Source organism: Triticum aestivum, chromosome 7A, assembly GCF_018294505.1.
Source record: "Triticum aestivum cultivar Chinese Spring chromosome 7A, IWGSC CS RefSeq v2.1, whole genome shotgun sequence".
NCBI classification, from domain to species: Eukaryota; Viridiplantae; Streptophyta; class Magnoliopsida; order Poales; family Poaceae; genus Triticum; species Triticum aestivum.
This window is the reverse complement of record NC_057812.1, coordinates 735,824,930-735,850,724: the sequence shown is the minus strand read 5'-3', so window position 1 is coordinate 735,850,724 and position 25,795 is coordinate 735,824,930. Positions and strand designations below refer to the sequence as shown.

The window sequence follows — 25,795 nt, the reverse complement described above, 5'->3', positions numbered from 1 at the left end:
AACATAGTACAAGCAGGGAGCCAATAGAATAAATTGCTAAGGAAGACATGAAAATAATACTAAGAAAAAAAGAAGTATGCATATTAATGGAACGAAGCAAATGATAACTATTTTTGAAAGGACAGGTTTGGAGTTCCCCAAATACCACTCTTGGAGATAATTCCACAAAGATTAGTTTGTATTTAAGAGCGAGTGAATATTGACATTGCAATTATTACCTGCTCGGCGGTTAGCACGTCGAACTCATTGGTGTAGTCTATGTACATCCTCTTTTGGTCGCCGTTGAACTCCAAAACCTTGTCCCACTTGTACGCGCATGTAGGCTTCCATAGCGGGTTATCATGATCGTCCCAGGCGTCATAACTGATCACTTTCGGTCGTCCAACTGAAAAGTGTTCCCGCATCCAAACTGAAAGTAGGACTAACGAACCACAAATGCTGGCATGATCTTTGCGCCTACAACATGCCTCATCCAACTGCACATAGAGGCACACACGGGACAATTAGAGAATGTTTGAAGATGTAATATAGAGAGAAAACTATGTACAATTGATTACCTGACGGTACAAGTAGGCCAGTGCCGCCAAACCCCAGCTTTGTTTACTATCCCAACCGGATAACGCCTTCAGCCACATCCACGGAGCGGTCCTACCACCACCATCAGCAAAAAGAGTCGTCGAGATCACATAACACAAGTATGCACGTGTATAATGTTGGACCATCTCCTCACTAGCATCGCCATGGCACTGGCTAAAATGTTCTACGATCCAAACATAAGTCGCACCAGCGGGGACTCTGTATTTAGTTGGGTCATCCGGCACCGCAGGAACCGCACCAATAAGGTCAAACATCCTATCGCGCCAGTTAGCAGCATTAGTGATAAAATAGACAAGAATTCCCTTGATGGGAAGTGCAAGGATCATCGAAACATCCTAGAGAGTCACAGTCATCTCCACGGTTCGGTGGTGAAAACTGTGCGTCTCCGGCCTCCGCCCTGCTTCCTGGTGCTTCTGCACCCCTGGTTATAACTGGTGGACTGCTTGGCCCTGCCCCTGGCGTGTTAAAAAGATTCATCGGCTCATACTGCAAAGGGAAACGGGACTGGTGCCTCCTTCGAAGAACCGCATTAGAGGCGCCTTGATCCAAGCTTAAGCGAAAAGCCTCTACCCTGATACGCTGTGGCTCAGCATCCATCTGAGCCTGCATTGCATTGATATCATCTTGGGCCTTGGTCCTCTATTCCCTACGCTTCGCAATCTCCGCATTACTCTCCGCTTGGTTCCCTCATGTGACCTCGGTCCCCATCAAGGTTGTCAACTCATTCCTCAACTCCAACATAACCTGAGTCGGTGGTCTGGTTGAGCCGCCAGCACCAGCCGCCGCAGCCGCAGTCGAAACAGATGTCATAGCTGTAGCTGTTGATGAGTTGAGAGCCGGTCATGTGCGAGCCATAAAGATAGCAGCCCTGGATGGCAGCTCATGGGGTCTGGAATACTGTTGCAATCAGAATAGCCCCAAGCCCGCCGTCTTGAAGCTAGTAAATCAACTCCGTCTCTCCAGTAGAGGACTCATCACCTGAGTAGATGAGAGTCTCTCGTCGAGATACAGAGTCCTCTGCAAGATCAATGCCATGCGTGAAACCGACGAAGACATGCTTCCGGCCGGGTTGAATCGGGTGGGTTGCGTATGCCTAGCTGACTCGATGTGGTTGGTGGAGATGTCCGGCTCAGGCTTAGATATGCCAATCTTTTCGATGAAGACATGAATTCCGCCGAAGGGGACCGGTACCCGTACTCGATTGAGTCGGCCTCAGGGCCCCAACCAGCGTCATCGACGTAGAGCTTGCCGCGACGACTCTTGGTTATCCTGCCAACGGCGTATCCCTCGATCCCTGGGAAAGAGCCCTTCAAGAACTCGAAACCATCGTGCGATGGCCCCACGGTGGGCGCCAACTGTCGTGGTTTTTTCACGGCAGATGCCCTAGTGAAAGGACTTAGGTGTGCAGCCATCGCTACTGTGACTAGCTTGAAGGGGTTGAACAGGACGAAAGACACGAGTTTACCCAGGTTCGGCCCCTCTGGATGAGGTAAAAGACTACTCCTACTTCTAGTTGTATTGCTTGAGTATCGATTACAAGGGAGCGAATCTCCTTGACCTAGCTATCAATTGATTGTAACTTAAGTTTACCCGCCGTAGGGTCTCGCCTTAATAACACAGGTCGAGGCCCTGGGCTTACAGGAGTCCGGGTCGGGTCACACTTCTGGACCGACCCTGGTTCTAAATCACCTTGCCTTGCTAGGAAAGACGCCATTGGGTGGCTTACGGCTTTAATCCGGTTCTCCACATAAGTTGCCTCCTTGGCTCAGTTTGGGCTCCTTTAGGCCTGTCTAAGGCTTTCTTATTGAGTCGCCAACATTTTAACCCGGCCCATCTAGGGCGGGTTATAACACGGGGTTATATGCCCGACACCATCAGCATCTGGTCTCCGCGTCGGTAATGGTGTTTCCCAAACGTCGGTACTAGGTTTTTTCTACTAGTGGTAGCTGGATGTCCATTGTAGTCAACAAGTGTCTCGGTGCGATGAATTCCGCCAAGAGACTAGTGGTGTCACCATGTGCAAGATCAATGATCCATGCATTATCAGACAAAGCCGCCCTGACGAAACTTCAAAGTCGCACTTAGCTTGCTCGCATGTACTAGATGAAAGTCGAGGTACCAAATTTGAGCAGTAAGCTTCGATAACATCTCAGATATATCGAACACCTCACTCAGGGGGATTTACTCATAGCGAGGCTCCGGATGGTAACAACTCGCAGGTCTGGACATATTAAAGTGGAGAGATTTTGGACATGGAACTGGAAGTATGTGGAATTTTGAGTCTTTTTGGACTTTGATCTCTCCGCATTTAGCAAGAAAAACATCTCCTCACAAGGTCTCACTCAGATGTATGCATATAGGTTGCACTAAAAGATATCCTGATTATATTTTCAGTGCCACATCTAGAGTGCATATATGTATCGATGGTCTATCAAACCCAATGTAACATGTACAACCAAACATGTGGCCTATAAAACATGATTAAACGAGACGTTGATGATTTCGTGATGAGTTCCTCATACAAAAAAACTCTAGATTTTTTACTTATGTATAGCTAATAATAAACCTGAAACTGCTACCAAGATATTTTCGACACCATGTGCTTTATAAATCTCTACCAAGTATATATATATATATATATATATATATATATATATATATATATATATATATATATATATAGACACACACTATATTAATGTGAGTATCCATCCATGAAAAATATGCATGTTTGTATTTCTTGGCAATTGAATTGAAATACCTGTTTAAGACATAATGTATTGAAACGAAAAAATATTAATGTGACTTCCAATAGGAATATAGCTCGCATGGTAATTTTCCACACCTTGAGCATAAAGAATAATATTACTAATCTAATCAAGTATTACAACCCAATCTCGAGAATAAATAACAAGTATAAAAGCTTAATATAAATATTGCGTTTGTTCAGACTTGGCCTGACTAAATAGAAAAAATATTGAAATTTAATAATATATATTTACTAAGCACTCAACCTACCAAAGTTTGAAGATGTAGAATCACGCAACGCTACCGTCGGCCACAGTGGCCGCATGGTCTGGCGCCATGAGTTTAGCTTGGTGATGCTCGTAGACCTCGCCTGGTCAAACCCAAGAGGGATGTCGGCGCCACCATCGATCAAGGTTTTGGGTACCGGGCGAAAAATTTGGTTACCGTCCGGTTCCCGCGTTTCTCCCTACCCCACGAGAAAGCTGCATCCCGAGCAAAAAAATTCAATTTTTTTGAAATTTTTGAATTTCAACGGCGATAGTCTGCTCAAGTACAGATGGAAACTCTTCTAAAACATGTAAGCTACTGTGGTCTGATGGTAAACATGGCCCTCCCACGACCTCGCATACGTGGAGGACGGACTGGGAGAACTTACCACTGCGCCAACAACGACTGCCTGAACTAATTGAGCTCAGTACCTATATATTCCAAGTGTAGCCAAAACGTTGCCATCGATTCAGGAGTAGTTGCTCGATGATCTTAAGGTTAGAAGGCAACGAGAACAATGGCAGTCTTGCCGGAGTCTGGGTGCGGGGGCGGCTAAGTACGAGATGGGTAGGGGAAGCTTCTCATGACTAGGGATAGGGTTCCAACGCTATTTCTCTCGATTGTGCTGAAGTTTCACCCTCCGTATTCAAACAATGAAGGTTTGTATGGTTAAACAAGCCAATGATTTTAAAATACTTTGAAATGACATTTAATGATAACATTCGTAGAAGTCATGAAGCAAAATTAGGATTCCAAGACGCTTTCGTAAATAGTATTTTTGAACCATCAATTTTTTTTACCATGACTTCCAAGAATGTTATTTTATGATGAATTTTTTACAGCAACACAAAACATTTGTCGAATTTTGGCACCCTTGTTTTTCATTTTTTATTTTTTACTAACTTTTTTAATTTTACTATTCATCTGGGAGCATTTGAACTTGGGATCACATACTAAGTGACCAGCAGCGGCACAAACTGTACTGTAGGAGCACTATTAAGGGAGCATCTTACCGTTGAACATAGCAAGAGAAAAAAAGTTGGAAATGGTCTAGAGGTAGAACAGGAATCAGGGAAAGTCCAAGTAGTTTCAGACCTGAGAAATACATTATAAAACTTTTGCTTCTGGTTAGTACTACTACTTACAAACTATATTGTCGACATTCCAAAATGACCAACTCTTTGTACATATGCCAGACATTCAGAGGACATGATTGACGGGATGCGGATGGACCTCTAGAAGCCAAGATACAGGAACTTTGATGAGCCCTACATATACTGCTATTACGTCGCGGGCTCCGTGGGTGTGATGAGGCTTCCAGTGACGGGCATCTCGCCCGAGTCCAAAGCAACGGCTGAGAGTGTCTACGGTGCCGCTCTGGCTGTCGGGCTCACAAACCAGCTCACCAATATACTCAGGGATGTCGGAGAAGAGTAAGCCACCCACTCATTACCACTAAAATGCAACGGTCTTCCCTTTCTCTGAAGAACAATGATGATATGAGTATTAAAATAGGAATGTCTTGAAATTTTGTGTCTTTGGAATATTTCTTTTCCAGTGCGCAAAGAAGAAGGATATATCTACGTCAAGACGAGCTCGCGGAGGTGGGGCTCTCCGACAAAGACATCTTCAAAGGAGTCATCACCGACAAGTGGAGGAAATTCATGAAGAGGCAGATCAAGAGGGCAAGGATTGATGTTCTTCGAGGAGGTGGAGCGAGGGGTGACTGAGCGTAGGAAGGAGAGCCGGTGGCTGGTAAGTGCCCTAATGCCACAACTTGAAAGCCAAAAAGAGCTACATATAGAGTTCTCATCGATGTTAATTATTAGTAACAACGAAGGAGCTATGTGTAGTTCAAGACCCGCAAAAAAAAACCTATGTGTCAGGGGGGGTCGCCGCCCCTCGTGTATAATCATTGAAAAAAATATATTAGGGGCTCAAATAGAAGAAAGTATCACTTGAGTGATAATATGGTTTTGCATTGCAATTGCAGGTTTGGGCCTCTCTGTTGCTATATCGACAGATCCTCGACGAGATCGAAGCGAACGACTACAACAACTTCACCAAGAGGGCCTGTGTTGGGAAGGCGAAGAAGGTGCTGGCGCTTCCTGTTGCGTACGGGAGATCGCTGCTCTTACCGTATTCACTGAGAAATAACCCGGACCTAGAAGAAACAACAAAGCAAGATGAAGATGGTCAGGTTAGGCTAGATAGAAAGAAATTGGGTGGTGTCGCGACATCTGCCTTCGAGCTCTTCATCCGGTTAGTTGGATAGTCAATGCGGCGAATCGGCACATTCCTCTGCAATCAATGTTGACATGAAGGGCTGGGGAAGGAAGGGAGAAGAATACTGCAGCAAACCTCGATGGAGACCGAATGTTTACATGTATATTATTATTGCTAGAACATGTGCGTTTGAAGACAGAACAAGATGTATATATATACTCGTTGTCGGTCCTGAATTCGGAAAACAGGTATATTATTCTGTAAGCGTATATATTCGAGCAATACAGTTTGGAATGCAGAACTGAGAAAATATGACGCTGTTTCTAAACTTTAGAAGGACATAGCCCTCAAGGGGAACATTCAATGAATACAGGGGCGATGGGACATAGATCAAGGAGGTTCCTTAGGACTAGCTAGCTAGCAGTCCTCAAGAATAGGTTCTACAGTTACAAAGGAAACACACGTTACATGTACTACATGACAGTCACCTTATTACAACTCAACAGCAACTCTCAAAGCTAACCTTCCTCAGGGAAGTTGCCATTGAAGGAGAGCTAACAACCAAAGCCCACAAGTGCTCGCCTCGGGGCATAGGAGTGTAAAGGCCGACGATCGGAATCAGCTTACCATATCCATGATCATCCACACCCTGGTCGCCTGCCCTGATTGTACTTGGATTGAGAAGAGGCCTGCAGCAGTGGTCACGAATATGACATTTGCTCCCTCGGCAAAGCCCAACACATGCACCGGACATTTTGCACCCACTGGAGCACCATTTACTAGGGACAAACTTTCCAGGTAGATGATTCGGCCAGGCACCCATCGGGCATCCATCACCTCCCATGACCACAATTGCAGATGCGGATCCAGTTCTTCGACGAGTCCTAGTCCACCGCCCTCCGCCAGCATGAGGTTGCAAGTGGGTTCACCCTTAGAGTTGCAAGAGTCTGGTGTGTCGAACCAAGTCAGTCCATGCCTTGCCAGGTCATATTCCAGGATAAACCCACCACATGTCATGAAGTACAAGAAAGACCTCCCAACAAGCACGCTGGAATAATATGTGAAGTCCACAATGAATTCGTTGTGCATTAAGGTCGGCTCGCCCCAGGCGACAGTCTCAGATGAGTAGACACATGCCGACGTCTCAGCGTCTTCATCAAAGACGGAGAAGACAAAGACCACGCAGAACGGACCGCCGTGGCAGTCGTGGTGGTTGCACCCGTCCGCTGCGCAGAACACGGCTGCGGTGGTGTTGCCGAACTGGAACACCACGGGGATAGGTACGCGCTGCTGGGCACCCGTGATTGGCTCCCACACCAGGAATTCCTCAGTACGGTCCTCAGAGAGGAAGAGGGCGCGGCCATGGCGGCAGTCGACGGCCTGCCAGAGAAAGCGGTCGGGGGCGGCGATGCGGTGGCCGGGATGAAGGTAGGGATGGCCTCATCGTGCCAGTCATGGAGAACCCCGAGCGCGGTGGGTGACGGATGGAGATTGTGGAAGCTACGCCGGAACCAGCGTTGGGAGACGGCCTCGCTCCAGGACTTACAGACGAGGGAGGCACGGAGGAGGCTGGCGGGGTCATCGGGCGGGATGCGGAGCAGGATCTCTCCTACGAGCTCGTCCGGGAGGGCTGGCGGCGGTCCTTTTTTTCTCAAATGATACTCCGGCAGCGGTCCTGGTGCCATGGTGGCCGCTAGCTAGGTTTTTCTCTGTTGACCTTGGCGGCTGCTGTTGGCCCAATCTCACGCGTACGGCAATGAGACGTCCTCGCTCCTGCTTGGCAGCTGCTGTTGCTTTTCACGATGTGTCATGTCATGTATATATAATAGCTGAGGCAAGCAAGCTAACCGACCACCACTTGGAATCCTAGTCTAGCTAGGTGAAGGTGATGGCTCTGAAACCAGCAGGGACGGACGAGTGGACAATTGTGAAACAAAGATCTCGATCGATATAAGGCTAGCTGTACGTTGTACGTGTATACGTACGTACGTACGTATGTGGCGCCGATCGAGCGCGCGTGAGTCAAACTTGCGATGTCATGGAATTCGTTTCGGTGTTTTGACCTAAATTAAGGCTTTGTATTGCAAGCCGAGTTGATCGGGCATGTCGGTGCCTCGCTCCATCGAAAACAGTTACGTACGTAGAAATGGTCGCGTGTATATATACTCGTTGCGCAAGTCAACCAATTCACTTCGGAGGCGCCGGAGAGGTGGATGGTGGCCGGAAAGATCCTCCACCGGAACAAACTCCATATCAACACCATCTCCAACGCTCTCCGGCCTGCATGGGGAAACCCTAAGGGCCTGGTGTTTCGCATAGTAGGGGAGAACACGTTCGTCGCGGAGTTCGCAACACGGCGCGACCGTGATCGTGTGTGGGACGGATCCCCATGGCACATCAGCAAAAACGCAGTTGTACTGTCGGATTTCGACGAGTGCATGTGCCCGTCAGAGCTCAAGTTTGACAAATTAAAAGTTTGGCCTCGAGTTGTTAACCTCCCATTCAATCTGCGGAACGACTCACGGTGCAAAGCTATTGCACAACAGATCGATAAGGAGGCCACTTCAATCCACTTCGATCATGAGCGCGGCTATCTGCGAGCCTGAGTGACTCTCGATGTAGCCAAACCTCTCAGGAGGTGGATTTTGATTGATTCAGCAAGGAGGGGTACCACAGATCCTTTTGACATCCAATATGAAAACATACCCCACTTCTGCTTTTCCTGTGGTCGTCTAGGCCACTCTGATCTATTCTGCCCGACGCCTGGCACAAGAGATGAGAACGGAGATCTGCCGTTTGGCAAGGGACTCAGGCCGCCGGAAGAGAAAAAAGGAGATGCATCTTCTGAGAGTTCTTCAAAACTCCAACAGGCAAGATCAAGCAAGAATGATACCAGGAACTCCAGCACTGCAGCAGATGGTGGAGCAGAGGTAACCTCACCCATGAAACGCAAAACTGCACCTAAACGGAAAGGAGGGACTCCCACACAGGTTTATCGCAGAGTGGATCTTCCTCTCCTGACAAACCACACTGCTACAGATAGTGATGGGAAGGATACCACGGACACGTCTATGCCTCATGAGGGCGAAGGCAAGGAGGATGATGATGTGGTGTCTGAACCGAAAAATAAGAAGCCAACACCAAGCAATTCAGGAACTTCGGCAGAGGCTGCTGGACAGCCCTGCCCGTCCCAATGATCTGCCTAAGCTAGAACTGCCGAGGGCTTGGGAACCCCGAGGCAGTTCGCGAGCTTCGCAATGTTGTGAAGCAAGAAGGGCCCGTGCTGGTCTTTGTTATGGAGACAAAGATCAAAAGGAAACGTGTTGAGAATTTGAAGCAGACCTTGGGGTTTGCTGGCTGCTTCGTAGTGGACAACGATGGACTCAGTGGGGGCATCGGTCTCTATTGGTCCAAAGATGTTTCTGTCGAGCTCAAGAACTACAGTTCGGCCCACATCGATGTTGTGGCACGCGATGCCCTTGATAACTCTGCTACATGGAAATTCACTGGCTTCTATGGAGCGCCAAGAGCCGAAAATAGACATCACAGTTGGCGGTTCCTTCGTACCCTACATGGCCTGCCACACTCAGCGTGGTAATGTATGGGTGATTTCAACGAAACCCTTTATGGGAGCGAGCATTTTAGTCGTGTAGCACGACCGGAATGGCAAATGAGAGCTTTTCGCGATGCCACAGACGACTGTGCTCTCCAGGATCTTGGCTGGTCGGGAGTTCCGTACACCTGGGACAACCGGCAACCTGGAGATGCTAATGTTAAAGCCCGGCTGGATCGGGCCTTTGCCAACGAGGAATTCAGACAGAGGTTTGAACACTCTCGTGTGCGCCATGTGTGCTCAGTAGAATCTGAGCACTGCTTTGTGGTGGCTAATCTACGGCAGCAAAACTACAACAACAACTCACATATGCATAAACCCTTTCGCTACGAGAATGTATGGCAGTCCCACAGTGATTATGAGCAACTGGTTTCTGACACTTGGCGTGATCAAGTTCGGCAGCCAGGTTTATATGGCGTAATGGACTCTCTTGAAGCCCTACAGCGTAAACTAGCACCATGGGGTGTCCGTGAGTTTGGGTGCTTGAGAAGAAATGTCAGGCAACTTCAAAAACGGCTTGATAGGCTACGTTGCCAATCTATGGGATGTGGTCCATATGATGAGGAGAAGGTAACCATGTCAAAGCTTAGAGAAGCGCTATGACTGGAGGAGATATGGTTGAAACAATGCTCTCGTGTCCCCTGGCTGCGCAAAGGGGATCGGAATACGGCTTATTTTCACGCGCAAGCAAAGCAACATAAACGCATTAACAAGATTGCAAATCTGCAGCGATCGGATGGCTCGGTTTGCGCCTCGGGAGATGAAGATAAGGAGGAAATTCTTGCTTTCTACCAAGCACTATACACCTCCCAAGATTTTAGCAATAGTGATGATTTGTTATCACATGTACCCAGCCGGGTTACACTGGCCATGAATGACTTGATGTGTAAACCGTATGAAGCCTCGGAGATAACCACTGCAATATTCCAAATGGCGCCGTCGAAGGTGACCGGGGTAGACGAATTCACCGCGGGGTTTTATCAGCGCCACTGGAACTTATTGCAAGATGACATAATTCTGGCAGTGCTTGATTTTCTGAATGGTGGTGAGCTACCAGCTGGACTAAACGACACTTCCATCATGTTAATTCCAAAGGTACGTCATCCACAGAGTATTTCACAATATCGTCCCATTGCATTATGTCCAGTCCTTTACAAAATTGCCGTCAAGGTGATCACCAATCGGCCGAGGCCATGTATGGACGAGATTGTCAGTGAAGAACAAAGTGCTTTCGTCCCGGGTCGTTTGATCACGGACAATGTCCTGGTGGCATACGAAAGTGTTCATACGATGAAAAGACGGAAGAAAGGAAGAAACTATTCGTGCGCCATCAAACTGGACATGATGAAAGCTTACAATCGCGTCGAGTGGCATTTTCTTGAGGCCATGCTCTTGAGACTTGGTCTTGCCGGCAACCTGGTAAGACTAATTATGAAATGTGTTACCTCAGTTCGATTCTTTGTTCGAGTTAACAGGGAGTTGCTGCCTTTCTTTACTCCCTCCAGAGGCCTTCGGCAGGGTTGTCCTATATCACCATATATTTTCCTGTTATGTGCCAAAGGATTCTCTTATTCGCTGCTGAAATACTACGGAAACTACATTGATCGTGGTATCCGAGTTAGCTTCGGAGCGCCGTGGGTAAGTCACCTTTTATTCGCTGATGATAGTCTGATCTTCATCAAAGTGAGCACTGAGAGTGCATCTCGACTAAATGAGATTCTCAGGATTTATGGAGAGGCTTCCGGGCAATTTGTCAACAGAGCAAAAGGTTCTATTTACTTCAGTCCAAATACGCCAGCTGCTCTCAAAGGAAATCTGAAACAGATCCTAAATGTTCATTCAGAAGCTTTTTCAGAAAGATATGTTGGCCTACCCACTTCTGTCGAAAGAATCACCAGCGGTATATTCGACCACATAGTAGACAGGGCAAGGGATAAGATGCAGGGCTGGTCAGAAAGATTGTTTGCCTGTGCAGGTAGAGAGACCTTGATCAAATCCATCGCTCAGGCAATACCATCTTTCAGTATGACCTGCTTTCTCCTTACAAAAAATGTGTGCAAGAACTTGAGCTCGAGTATGGCAAAAAATTTAGTGGGGGAGCTCGCTGGATCGGCGCTCCTTGCACTGGATAGCGTTCTCCTACAGTCTCAAGGGAAGCTGTTGGCAAATCCAAGGCTTTAATTAGAAAAAGAGAGTAGACCCTATGATCAGTCGTTGAATCTGCACTATGTAAGCAACATGTATGATCTAACAAATAGAAGAATGACAGCAACAGATCAGAGGCAAGCTTGGCACAAAGTGGGAGAATCTTGAGCAGATGGGGATAGTTGGTGTGCTCCTACCTGATCTCCATGAGTCATCGAGCAGATTGGTAAAGTTGGTGTGCTCCTACCTGATCTCCATGAGTCATCCCAGAATTGTAGGTGAGAAGACAAAGGATCCAATCCGTAGAGAGCACAAAACTATGAGAGGACAAGGTAGAGAAAAAGTTGAATCCGACTCCAATTAAAAAGTCACGGTTGATCCAACTGTAGACCTGCAACAAAACAAATCAGCATAAGTAGTTTGAGAAAATAGGAAACTGGTACAGGCGAGGAAAACTATTTTGATGCAAAAAGCTCCTTGAGTACACGGTGTCCATATGCCTTCTGTTAGAGAGGGATGACCCTTTTGTTTTCCATTGGGGGGAGAGAGATAATCGACAGAAGGAGATCGTGGATTATGGGCATAGTTGGTGTGCTTTTACCAGATCTCCATGAGACACCCAAAAACTGTACATGAGAAGATTCAAGATCCAATCCGTGGAGAGCACAATAAGTTGAGAAGACACGATAGATAAAAACTTGAGTCAAAATCCAACGGAAAACCCACATTCAAACCTGCAAGAAAACAAATTCCATGTGAAAATACTAATCTGTTACAGATGAGGAAAACTATTTGATGTAGTACGTGTATACTTAATTAGATGAAGAGATCTCTAAAAAATAGAGATAGAGATTTTTTTTTGTTAGTTATTTTACGGGTCTTTATATTAGATAATGAGAATTGCTGCCCGGACCGATTAATATTATTGGCGCAATTGGGTAAAATCTTGAACTTCAATTTTTTTCTGTCAATAATTATATGTCTAGATCTGAACCGTAATAATTCGGTCCCACCAGATGAACGGCCCCTAATTTCTAATTAACGTGGTAGTTTTTAGGGAGTGCCTAATTAGTATAGGTATAGAGGTATAGATAGATAGATAGATAGATAGATAGATAGATAGATAGATGGATAGATAGATTAGATAGATAGATTATTGAAAGAAACGCACGAGAAGTGCGTGATTCATTCAGTACACTGTAGCAAATATACGTAGCAGAAGACGGGGTTCTTATCTGGCAAAAAAATGAATGCTTGATTCCTTACAAACAACCTAATCTTGATCTAAAAACTTGCAGTCAACACCCTAATGCTTTTCTTTCCTTACAATTTGAACGGAAAATTTCGGCAGTATAACACGTTGGAAAGAAACGCATCCACCCGCCAGGGCACTACACAGGTGAAAAGCAATTCCTGCAACTGGAAAGGATGGGTCAATACATGAGCCAAAGCCGATTCATTTCTAGCTAGCTAACTAGCTACTAGTGTGTAGCAAATAACCAACAATAGTTTTCCATTTTTCCATCAAAAGGCATCCCAATCTTTATAACTCAAATAGCCAGGCTCATGCATTATTCACTGCGAGAGCCATAGCAGCGCGTCAAATTTGCCTTGCAAACAAAACATTTTCTACTATACAAAGTAATTTAAAACCGCAGCCATGTTTTATAGTTGAATCAATTACAAATTACTGTCTACATACAGATAAAAAAATCAAAACCACTTTGACTGCATCTTTCTTTACCAACAGTTTGAGCATTAGTATTATCTCTAAAGTTTTACAACTACTGGAGTTCAGCTAAGATCAAGACAACTAATTTTCTTTACCAATTCTTTTATCAATTGGTTCGTGGCTGTAAACCGTCAAATGGCCCTCATTACTTCTAAAGTTTGAGCTATTGTACTGTACTGAACTGAATAATTCAACAACTAATCTTTGCAACTCTAAGGTCAAGATGTGGCAACAGGAAAACATCTCGACCAACGCAAGGAACGATGCAGTGAACAAACGGCGATGCATATATCATTTCCACGTTAACCTTTGCTTGCATTGGCTTATGTGAATCTTCCGAAATAAACACACATCGACATGCTTGACAGGAACATGTTCCATCCATATCTCACCCAGCGTCGGGGTTTTCGCTGCTGTCACACGCTTAATGTCGGCATATCATCTCTGCCATCACAAGGAAAGTTAAATCCAAAAAAGGTGTGCTCCCACAGAGTGCTAGGCAGCCGGCACGATAAATATGGCCGCAGCGTCGACGACACAGTGTGTGTGAGGGACTCGATCTATAATCTCTCTAAGAATATAAGGTGTATTTGTTTTCCAAAAGTCAAAAGAGGTCATGTTTGACCAAGTTTCTAGAAAAATATATCAATATCCACAATACAAAATTTATATCATTTGATCCATCATGAAAAGTAGTTTCATATTTTATCTATTTGGTATTTCAGATGTTGTTTGTTTATTTATTATCTAATTTTTGAGCAAACACAGTGGGGAAAATCCCCACTGTAACTCTATTTTTCATTAATATGGTGAGACAGTTACAAATGACTATACAAGTATGCGATCAAAGAAAAGGCAAATCTACAAATAATCTAGCCAAGACTGCATCCCTTCTTTCAAACTACGTTTTGGCTTTTTGATAATCATGTCAAAGTGCTCCTTGAAGCTAGAGATACAGAAGGCCATGCTCTTTACTTTGTGATCAAAGATGATGTTGTTTATGTGTTTCCACAAGCTCCAGCAACCTGCAATTAAACATTATTTGAAGCAATTGACATTGTTTTATCTCTTTCCATCCAAGAGCATCTCCATGAGATCATAATTTGTATTCCATTGGAAACCAATGGCTAGCCAAAAATTCTGACTGAAATAACAGCTGAAAAATAGATGTATCAAATGTTCATTGGGCTCTTAATCACATAGAGCACGAGCATCTCCATGAGATCATAATTTGTATTCCATTGGAAACCAATGGCTAGCCAAAAATTCTGACTGAAATAACAGCTGAAAAATAGATGTATCAAATGTTCATTGGGCTCTTAATCACATAGAACACATCTGCTTGTCTCAATGTAGAAGTTTTTCCTTCTAAGGAGGTCTCTTGTATTAAGTCTGTCCTGAAGTAGTAACCAGGAGAATAATTTCTATTTGGCCAAAGAGCAAGACTTACATATCCAATGGAAAGGTTTTGGAGCATCAGTATGGTTTCCAATAGATTCCAAGTATACTCTTTTGTTGGAATATTTAGTTCCACCCCAGTAAAATTGCCAGGAGACCAATTGGTCCTGGTTGTCTCTCCTATCAATCAATACTCTTAGTTTGTTGCTTTGGTGGACAGCAATGGAAGATTTATTCTATAATCTTGGTCAAACATTCAAGTGGTTGACTCACGGAAAACAATACACCTTATATTCTGGAACGGAGGGAGTATTTCAGTAGCTACAAGATTTGATATAGTGGGATTACACGAATTGGGGAATCAGGGAACGAAGAATGGGCGAGGGAGGTAGGTAGGAGCCGGGTGTCGTGTTGCCGATGTCGTGATCCTCTAGATGCCTTGATCGAGTCATCACTTGGTCTTAAGTAATCGTCACCACTTGGTTCACCCACTCGGGCCCACTTGTCATAGTGTTCGGTCGTCGCTGTCGAACGGGCCTTGGTGCAGGTGGGGTTGCCTTGTCAAGGGTGGTGACATCACCCTCTTCTTGAGTGGTAGCTGGCCCCCAAGCCTCGGTTGCCGCAAAGCAAGTGTGGAGCTCCAACTTGTCTTCCCATGTATCCGTTGCAGCATCAGAGTTGGACCATCAGAAGCATACTTGCTTGATTATGGAGCCGTGTCGTTTGCGCCAGTGTGTTTGCAGGATCTCTATAGGAACATTTGGGACGTCAGTATTGGTATGTAGATGAGTGGAACGTGCGTACCAGGAAGGATGGTTGGCGCAGTTGCGACACATGGAAAACTGGATGCACTTGTGTGTGGCCGGCAACTGGAGTTCATACGACACGTCATTGACACGCCGGATGATATGGTGGGGGCCATCGTAGCAGAAAGCAAGCTTGTGGCAGGCACGGGTTGCAACTGAAGTTTGCACATACAATTGTAGCTTCAGAAAGACCGTATCATCAACGTGAAATGTGTGGAAGGTGCGTTTCCTACCAACCTGCTTCTTCATGCATTGTCTGGCACGGTTCAAGTGATGCTGAATTTGTTGCTGCATCACTCAATGTTCCTCAAGCCAGGTCTGGAGGGACGGTATTGTGATCATGTTGGTAGCTGTGATCCCCCAATGCCGCAGCTATCGATTGAACATAGCCTTGAAAGGAGACATCTCGATGGTAGAATGAGGGGAAGAGTTATACCAAAACTAGGCGAGTGGCATGTCGTTTAGGACAAGACTAGGTAAAGAGGTGCAGAAAGGGCTCTCACTAGTAGAAAAAGGGGCTTTCGTTCGGGCCTGGCCAGCCCATTAGTCCCGATTCTTCCACGAACCGGGACCAATGGATGCATTCGTCCAGATTCATGAGCCCAGGGGCCGGTCGGGGCCTCGTAGGCATTGGTCCCGGTTCGTATGGACCCATTTGTCCTGGTTCCAGGCACAAACCGGGACCAATGGGCCTCGCTCCTGACCCACAACTAGGCGAGTGGCAGCCAATGACTCTGTCGTTTAGGGCAAGACTAGGTAAAGAGGTGCAGAAAGGTCTCGAGACATTGGTTCACTCTTCTGACTGACCATCTGTTTGAGGGTGGTGCGCCGGTGCGCATGTCTGTGCCGATGTATTTGAATGACTCTTGCCAAAAATGCCTCATGAAAACAGGGTCACGATTTGAAATCACTGCACCAGGGAATCCATGCAACTTGTACACATGCGTCATGTAGAGCAGTGCAACCATGGCAGTTGTGTATGTTGGAATTTCATCCTTAGGATCACTCACATAAAATTGCATGAACACACGCGCACACAAAACTGATAGCCAAGGGCTTGTATCGTGCCCTTTTTCGTCTTTATTTATTTTCTCCTTTTCTCTCTGTGTTACAAATCTGAAGCACCGGCGTGCAAATATATAAGTGACCTCACGACCTACAGCTAGCTAACCTAAACCGACTCAAACTACTACGTACGTGCACTAAGGACAACTACTGCTGGCCAGACTCACGTTGGAACCTAACTAGGACACGGGCAGCATGCTAACTCCTGATAGTACACTGCTTGCAAACCGGCCACCCCATCTATATCTCAACTTACCTAGTTAATTACCTGGCCAGCTTGATCATGATTACACAAAACCAAACTAGCAAACTTTATACCACTTAAACACGTTTGGATTATTCTAACAGTGTATGTCTTAGCGAGCAGTAAGAAGTGGGCAAACTTTGTGAATTTGTCGACCGTCACCCAGATTAGTTGAATTAGTCTGATTGTGGTAGCCCATCAACAAAATCCATAGTGATGAATTCCCAAGAGTCGCGTGGCACTAGCAAAGGTTCCAGCACCCTGGGGTACGCAACGCATTCCGGCTTAGCTTGTTGGCAAACCTGGCAACACTTAGCATATTGCTTCACATGCGTCTTCATCTTTTAGGCCACACAAACAACTACCTGACAAGGTGGTAAGTGACTGGAAACCCGGAATGTCCCCCCATCAGGTTATCCTGAAACGCTGCCATGATCTGTTGTTGCATAGATGTACTACCACCCAACCAAATTCTTCCTATGAAGCGGAGCACTACGTGGATAATTCAAAACATGCCTTTGGGGTTAGTGTTGGTAGCCATCCGTTTGAGCCACTGTTGAGCGTGGGGGCAGTGGCGAATCTTGCACAAAATTGAAGGGTAGGCTCAAAACATCAAGTTTCTAAGTCTATTGAGCAAATTCATTGCAGTTTACATGTTAAACACCTCAGTATAATTCTCAAGTTGCATGTTTAGCTGAAATATGATTTTTGGAGGGTAGGCTTCAGCCTATTGAAGCCCCCCTAGTGGAATCGCCACTGCGTGGGGGTTGGCATTATAACTGTTGATTACTTCTTTCAACCATGTTGGCTGAGCTGAAAAAACTATAGAGTTTCTCAAAAGGAAGCGATCTTGAGAGAGCATCTGCGGCGCCATTCTCTGGACCTTTTTACATATGATGCAGTATTGCAAACCCAATAGCTTGGTGAATGCCTTCTGCTGCCATGGAGTGGACAAACGCTACTCTTCTAGGTGAATCAATATTTTCTGGTCTTTTTGAATAACAAATTCTGCATGCTGCAAATATGGGCGTCATTGCTCTATGCCTACCACAATGGCCAAATATTCCTTTTCATATCTGGACAACACACGGTATCTTGGACTCAATGATTTGCTCATAAAGGCAATAGGATGCCCCCGTGTTGCAACACAGCTCCAATTCCTGTATCACATGCATCCGTTTCCGCCATGAATGTTTTGGTGAAGTCCGGCAGAGCCAATACTGGAACTGAGATGAGCTGCTGCTTCAAAAGATTCAAAGCTTGCTCAGTGTTATTTGTCCAGACAAATGAGTCGATGTTTTGATGCTACTCGTCGTCTTGTTTCCAACAAGCTTGAGTTTGCTCAACTCGGAGCTCATTTGCAGAAGTTATGGTAGTTCTGGTTTTCTTGAGTGTGGTTTTTGTTAGGGTCCCAGCGGTAGTACCGTGGTACCCAGCGGTAGTACCGCTGAGGAGTCACAAGCGGCAGTACCGCTCCGCAGCGGTAGTACCGGCGGTGACTCCGCAGCAGTACTACCGTTGGCTTACCAGGTCCCTACCGCATCGATTCGAGGGGTCTTTTTTTGTGTCGGATTGTGCGGTACCTCGCTGCGGCAGTAGTGCGGCAGTACCGCTCCTTAGCGGCAGTACCGCCCTTCCTCCGTGGTAGTACCGCCCGGTTCCCTCTTTCCCTTTACCCTTCATTCTGTGCGGCAGTACCGCCGAAGGGAGCGGTAGTACCGCTTAACCCAGCGGTAGTACCGCTGTCTCCTGCGGTACTACCGCCCCAAGGTTCATGTTTTGTTGCTCCTTTTCCCTGTTTCTTCCACCTGAGCGGTAGTACCGCTCGTGGAGCGGTAGTACCGCTCATGTGCGGGCTGAGCACATAACGGTTGGATTTTCCCCCTCCTATAAAAGGGGGTCTTCTTCCCCATTGAACCTTATCCTTTGATCTCGTGTTCTTTCCCCATTGTTGACCTTCTTCGAGCTTGCTAACTCTCAATCCCTCCATGGATTCTTGCTAGTTTTTGAGGGAAAAGAGAGAGGAGATCTAGATCCACATTTCCACCAATCACTTTCTCCTCTATGTGAGGGGAACCCCTTGGATCTAGATCTTGGAGTTCTCCTTCTTGTTCTTCCTCTCATTTTCCTCCCTAGCATTAGTTGCTTCGGTGGGATTTGAGAGAGAAGGACTTGGGCACTCCATGTGCCCTTGCCATTGCATTTGGTGCATCGGTTTGAGTTCTCCACGTGATACGTGGAAGTTATAAGTTGAGAAGCTTATTACTCTTGGGTGCTTGGTACCCTTGAGCTTGTTCCTCTTGGGTGCTTGGGCTCCCTAGACGGTTGTTGGTGTTCGGAGCTCAATCATTGTGGTGCAAAACTCCGGGCAAGCGTCGGGGTCTCCAATTAGGTTGTGGAGATCGCACCGAGCAATTTGACGGGTACCGGTGACCGCCCCCAAGGGTTGCCAGAGTGTACGGGTTCGGTGACCGCCCCCAAGGGTTGCCATTTGTACGGGTTCGGTGACCGCCCTCAAGGGTCCCTTAGTGGAATCACGGCATCTTGCATTGTGCGAGAGCGTGAGGAGATTACGGTGGCCCTAGTCGCTTCTTGGGGAGCATTGTGCCTCCACACCGCTCCAAACGGAGATTAGCATCCGCAAGGGTGTGAACTTCGGGATACATCATCGTCTCCTCGTGCCTCGGTTATCTCTTACCCGAGCCCTTTACTTATGCACTTTCTTTGTGATAGCCATATTGTTTCTTCTCATATATCTTGCTATCACATAGTTGCTTATCTTTCTTAGCATAAGTTGTTGGTGCACATAGGTGAGCCTAGTTGTTTTAGGCTTTGTGCTTGGCAAATTAACCGCTAGGTTTATTCCGCATTTGTTCAAGCCTAAACCGTAATTATTTTAAAATGCCTATTCACCCCCCCCCCCTCTAGGCGACATCCACGATCTTTCACCGCTGCGAGACCATTTTTGGTGGACAAATCAATTATCTCTCTATCTGCTTCTCGCAAAAAAAATATCTCTTCCATTGCAACGCACGGACATATGTGCTAGTGTATTATAAACACACAATGTATGGTTCAATTCAAAGAACAACGTTAAGCCACATCATCCAAATTATTTTAGCGATTAGATTTACAAGTTATAGTTAGGACCTAACCAACGATTAGAAACCGTATAATAGCATTGTCATTTGGCAGGCTTTCATTCAGCGAATTCATGTCCAATGCATCTCTCATAGAGGTTCCTAATGTAAAGTGACTTTACAAAGTAATAAATGAAGCTCTCTAGGTTATCATACCTATGACACTACCCACTGTGAAATATTAAAATAGACTAGTAACATATACATGTTATTAGTCTAAGTTAATCACACTATGACTAGCCTAATGCCCCTCAAGTCTGCATGTGTGTCTTCAGCCAGTGCATTGTTTTATGGGTTGAAACAATATGGGTGTGTGGTCTATCCTCGAACTCTCTGCCATATTATCTGGATAATCTCCGATTGAAATCAATATAATTCTGAACATGATGGTATAATGTCAAAACCAAACCCATAGTCTAATACAAAGAGTACTATCTGTATCCATGACCGAATCCGGGAACTATTTGAATTTTAGAACGAATGCCATCTGAGGCCCTTCGGTCTGATGTTTGGTCGGAAAATATCCATTATAGTTTTACCCCAAGATGATACTATATTATTTTTACTAGATAAATATATTGTTACAACTGGTGAATTTTTTCTTGATATGTATGAACAAACCTATAAAATCGACAAAAAAATAGATAATTCTTAGTCATATGAGATATTGCCGTGTCCAAAAAAAGCCAAGGAAAATTGCAGGCTTCATCAACTTCCTTTGAAGCAACACATCTTAATTCACATTTTGATGCCTCTCCAAGTCTCCAATGACAACAATACAAAAGACCATACATGTACACTTTTTGTTAACCCAACTCATAGGTTCTACTAAGGATGTCAATGGGTAGGGTATGGTGCCGGTAAAATAATCCCATACCCATACCCTTGTTTCTGATGGCGTAAAATCTGTCCATACCTACCGTTCATTTCACATTATAGAAACTTCACAGCCAAAAAGTTCACAAGAAGTCTACAATTACGAGAAGTTCACATCTAGAAGCTAACTAAAGTGACAAGTTCAATTAGTTCACAAATACACCTACTTCTCCCCCCTCGCCTGCCTCACATCCTTCTTTGTCCCCGGCTCGTCCCCGGCCCTCTTCAACCTCCTCAGAACCTTCTTCGGCGCCGGCTCCTGCTCGTCCTCAAACTCGTCCTCGGACTCGACAACGGACTTGTCAACGGTCCTCTTTTGTTTCTTGTTCCATGCCTCCGTTGTATAACAGTTGAAGGTCTTCCTAGGCTTTAAGTTAAAGTCGCGACGCTCAATAGGCTGACTAGGCTGACTAGGCTGAGGTGCATCATCGATAAACCCCCTCAGGGTGATCTCGTCGGGCGCCTGAAAAATAAGGAATGTGTTTGAGTGGAATTGGATCTAACACAAAATTCAACATTCAGTTTGAGTAAAGATGAATCATAAATTGGTAACATATAGCCTGTTTGTGGAACACACGTCATAAAATACGAATCATAGCATCAACTTTGTAAGATGCAACAAGTGATGTTAAGTTCATAACTCTGTATGGTAATTGGTAATACATGTAGATGGTAACATTTGTTTATGCAATCCCACCATGATAAATATTTTATATGAAAAAATTAAAAAATAAATGGTAACACAGATTTAATACCTCCTCTTCAAAAGCAGTGGAACTCGACCGGGTGGGCATGTCGGCCTCGATGGTACGGCAACCAAGAAGATGAGCTAAGGAACGTAACCGAATAGCGCTACGCCGTGACATTGCAAAATAGAGATTTTAGTGGATTTGAACACAAAGCATGTAAACAAAAGGCTCTCACGACATACCTTAATAAACTCTCTAAGGACATTCTCAGAATTCCCACCCCGAGGTTGTGCGAGTGCTTCATCGGCTTCACTAACCTGGCACGAGATCTCAGTGCGCTATGAAAACAAACAAGTCAACAAAAGAGCTCTAGTTATGTTGATATGTCGAAAAGGGCAAAACTTACTATAAATTTGATCGTAGGAGCAAATCCGGTTTGTGTGCCCTCTCTGATGAGCATGTTGTAGCTGAGGTTGGCAGTCTCTTCGAAACCTGTGGGCACCTCCAATATGCTCTTGTCATAAGCCGGCGGGCATAACTCCACACGAGACTCGCTAAGAAACCATTGAAGATATTTGTAAAATGTAGCTTCATCGTGCACTCGGCAATGTACTTGTCTGTTATTATTAGCCACCTTCACCAAGTAATTCCACTTCTTGATGTACTTTTCATGATATGACTCCCAGTTTCTTGATCTTCTTCTGCTTCATTTTGTCCAAGCTTCATATTAACAATCATAAGTATTGGCAGCCTGAAATAGTTTACAATGCTAAAGATAGAAGATGCACTCTCTCACCCGTGAAGCACGATATTCGTGTCCTTCCACTCCGGCGGTGTATCCTGAAATAACCCAAATTGAGTCATCACACGTTGTGGAAGGTGGTGCTCGACTGCATATAAGCATATCAATGGGCACCGCATCTGCCAAAGATGTGATTCCTCTGTGCATTTCGGGTTCAACTGGAAATCGGGGATGAAAGCGAAATTGTCCTGCAGTCCATATGGCTGCCACGTCACCTGTAACATAGTACAAGCAGGGAGCCAATAGAATAAATTGCTAAGGAAGACATGAAAATAATACTAAGAAAAAAAGAAGTATGCATATTAATGGAACGAAGCAAATGATAACTATTTTTGAAAGGACAGGTTTGGAGTTCCCCAAATACCACTCTTGGAGATAATTCCACAAAGATTAGTTTGTATTTAAGAGCGAGTGAATATTGACATTGCAATTATTACCTGCTGGGCGGTTAGCACGTCGAACTCATTGGTGTAGTCTATGTACATCCTCTTTTGGTCGCCGTTGAACTCCAAAACCTTGTCCCACTTGTACGCGCATGTAGGCTTCCATAGCGGGTTATCATGATCGTCCCAGGCGTCATAACGGATCACTTTCGGTCGTCCAACTGAAAAGTGTTCCCACATCCAAACTGAAAGTAGGACTAACGAACCACAAATGCTGGCATGATCTTTGCGCCTACAACATGCCTCATCCAACTGCACATAGAGGCACACACGGGACAATTAGAGAATGTTTGAAGATGTAATATAGAGAGAAAACTATGTACAATTGATTACCTGACGGTACAAGTAGGCCAGTGCCGCCAAACCCCAGCTTTGTTTACTATCCCAACCGGATAACGCCTTCAGCCACATCCACGGAGCGGTCCTACCACCACCATCAGCAAAAAGAGTCCTCGAGATCACATAACACAAGTATGCACGTGTATAATGTTGGACCATCTCCTCACTAGCATCGCCAGGGCACTGGCTAAAATGTTCTACGATCCAAACATAAGTCGCACCAGCGGGGACTCTGTATTTAGTTAGGTCATCCGGCACCGCAGGAACCGCACCGATAAGGTCAAACATCCTATCGCGCCAGTTAGCAGCATTAGTGATAAAATAGACAAGAATTCCCTTGATGGGAAGTGCAAGGATCATCGAAACATCCTAGAGAGTCACAGTCATCTCCCCGGTTCGGTGGTGAAAACTGTGTGTCTCCGGCCTCCGCCCTGCTTCGTGGAGCTTCTGCAACCCTGGTTATAACTGGTGGACTGCTTGGCCCTGCCCCTGGCGTGTTAAAAAGATTCATCGGCTCATACTGCAAAGGCAAACGGGACTGGTGCCTCCTTCGAAGAACCGCATTAGAGGCGCCTTGATCCAAGCTTAAGCGAAAAGCCTCTACCCTGATACGCTGTGACTCAGCATCCATCTGAGCCTGCATTGCATTGATATCATCTTGGGCCTTGGGCCTCTGTTCCCTACGCTTCGCAATCTCCGCATTACTCTCCGCTTGGTTCTCTCATGTGACCTCGGTCCCCATCAAGGTTGTCAACTCATTCCTCAACTCCAACATAACCTGAGTCGGTGGTCTGGTTGAGCCGCCAGCACCAGCCGCCGCAGCCGCAGTCGAGCCAGATGTCATAGCTGTAGCTGTTGATGAGTTGAGAGTCGGTCATGTGCGAGCCATAAAGATAGCAGCCCTGGATGGCAGCTCATGGGGTCTGGAATACTGTTGCAATCAGAATAGCCCCAAGCCCGTCGTCTTGAAGCTAGTAAATCAACTCCGTCTCTCCGGTAGAGGACTCATCACCTGAGTAGATGAGAGTCTCTTGTCGAGATACAGAGTCCTCTGCAAGATCAATGCCATGCGTGAAACCGACGAAGACATGCTTCCGGCTGGGTTGAATCGGGTGGGTTGCGTGTGCCTAGCTGACTCGATGTGGTTGGTGGAGATGTCCGGCTCAGGCTCAGATCTGCCAATCTTTCCGATGAAGACATGAATTCCGCCGAAGGGGACTGGTACCCGTACTCGATTGAGTCGGCCTCGGGGCCCCAACCAGCGTCATCGACGTAAAGCTTGCCGCGACGACTCTTGGTTATCCTGCCAACGGCGTATCCCTCGATCCCTGGGAAAGAGCCCTTCAAGAACTCGAAACCATCGTGCGATGGCCCCACGGTGGGCGCCAACTGTCGTGGTTTTTTCACGGCAGATGCCCTAGTGAAAGGACTTAGGTGTGCAGCCATCGCTACTGTGACTAGCTTGAAGGGGTTGAACAGGACGAAAGACACGAGTTTACCCATGTTCGGCCCCTCTGGATGAGGTAAAAGACTACGTCCTACTTCTAGTTGTATTGCTTGAGTATCGATTACAATGGAGCGAATCTGCTTGACCTAGCTCTCAATCGATTGTAACTTAAGTTTACCCGCCGTAGGGTCTCGCCTTAATAACACAGGTCGAGGCCCTGGGCTTACAGGAGTCCGGGTCGGGTCACACTTCTGGACCGACCCTGGTTCTAAATCACCTTGCCTTGCTAGGAAAGACGCCATTGGGTGGCTTACGGCTTTAATCCGGTTCTCCACATAAGTTGCCTCCTTGGCTCAGTTTGGGCTCCTTTAGGCCTGTCTAAGGCTTTCTTATTGAGTCGCCAACATTTTAACCCGGCCCATCTAGGGCGGGTTATAACACGGGGTTATATGCCCGACACCACCAGCATCTGGTCTCCGCGTCGGTAATGGTGTTTCCCAAACGTCGGTACTAGGTTTTTTCTACTAGTGGTAGCTGGATGTCCATTGTAGTCAACAAGTGTCTCGGTGCGATGAATTCCGCCAAGAGACTAGTGGTGTCACCATGTGCAAGATCAATGATCCATGCATTATCAGACAAAGCCGCCCTGACGAAACTTCAAAGTCGCACTTAGCTTGCTCGCATGTACTAGATGAAAGTCGAGGTACCAAATTTGAGCAGTAAGCTTCGACAACATCTCAGATATATCGAACACCTCAGTCAGGGGGATTTACTCATAGCGAGGCTCCGGATGGTAACAACTCGCAGGTCTGGACATATTAAAGGGGAGAGATTTTGGACTTGGAACTGGAAGTATGTGGAATTTTGAGTCTTTATGGACTTTGATCTCTCCGCATTTAGCAAGAAAAACATCTCCTCACAAGGTTTCACTCAGATGTATGCATATAGGTTGCACTAAAAGATATCCTGATTATATTTTCAGTGCCACATCTAGAGTGCATATATGTATCGATGGTCTATCAAACCCAATGTAACATGTAACAACCAAACATGTGGCCTATAAAACATGATTAAACGAGACGTTGATGATTTCGTGATGAGTTCCTCATACAAAAAAACTCTAGATTTTTTACTTATGTATAGCTAATAATAAACCTGAAACTGCTACCAAGATATTTTCGACACCATGTGCTTTATAAATCTCTACCAAGTTATTTA

General features: G+C 45.8%; 2 pseudogenes; one reads left to right on the top strand and one right to left on the bottom strand.

The window, feature by feature from the left end:
• The first annotated feature begins 4,821 nt into the window (after window positions 1-4,821).
• On the top strand, window positions 4,822-6,139 carry LOC123147252 (phytoene synthase 1, chloroplastic-like; annotated as a pseudogene).
• Window positions 6,140-6,337: 198 nt separating this feature from the next.
• Window positions 6,338-7,598, bottom strand: LOC123153941 (uncharacterized; annotated as a pseudogene).
• Window positions 7,599-25,795: the final 18,197 nt, after the last annotated feature.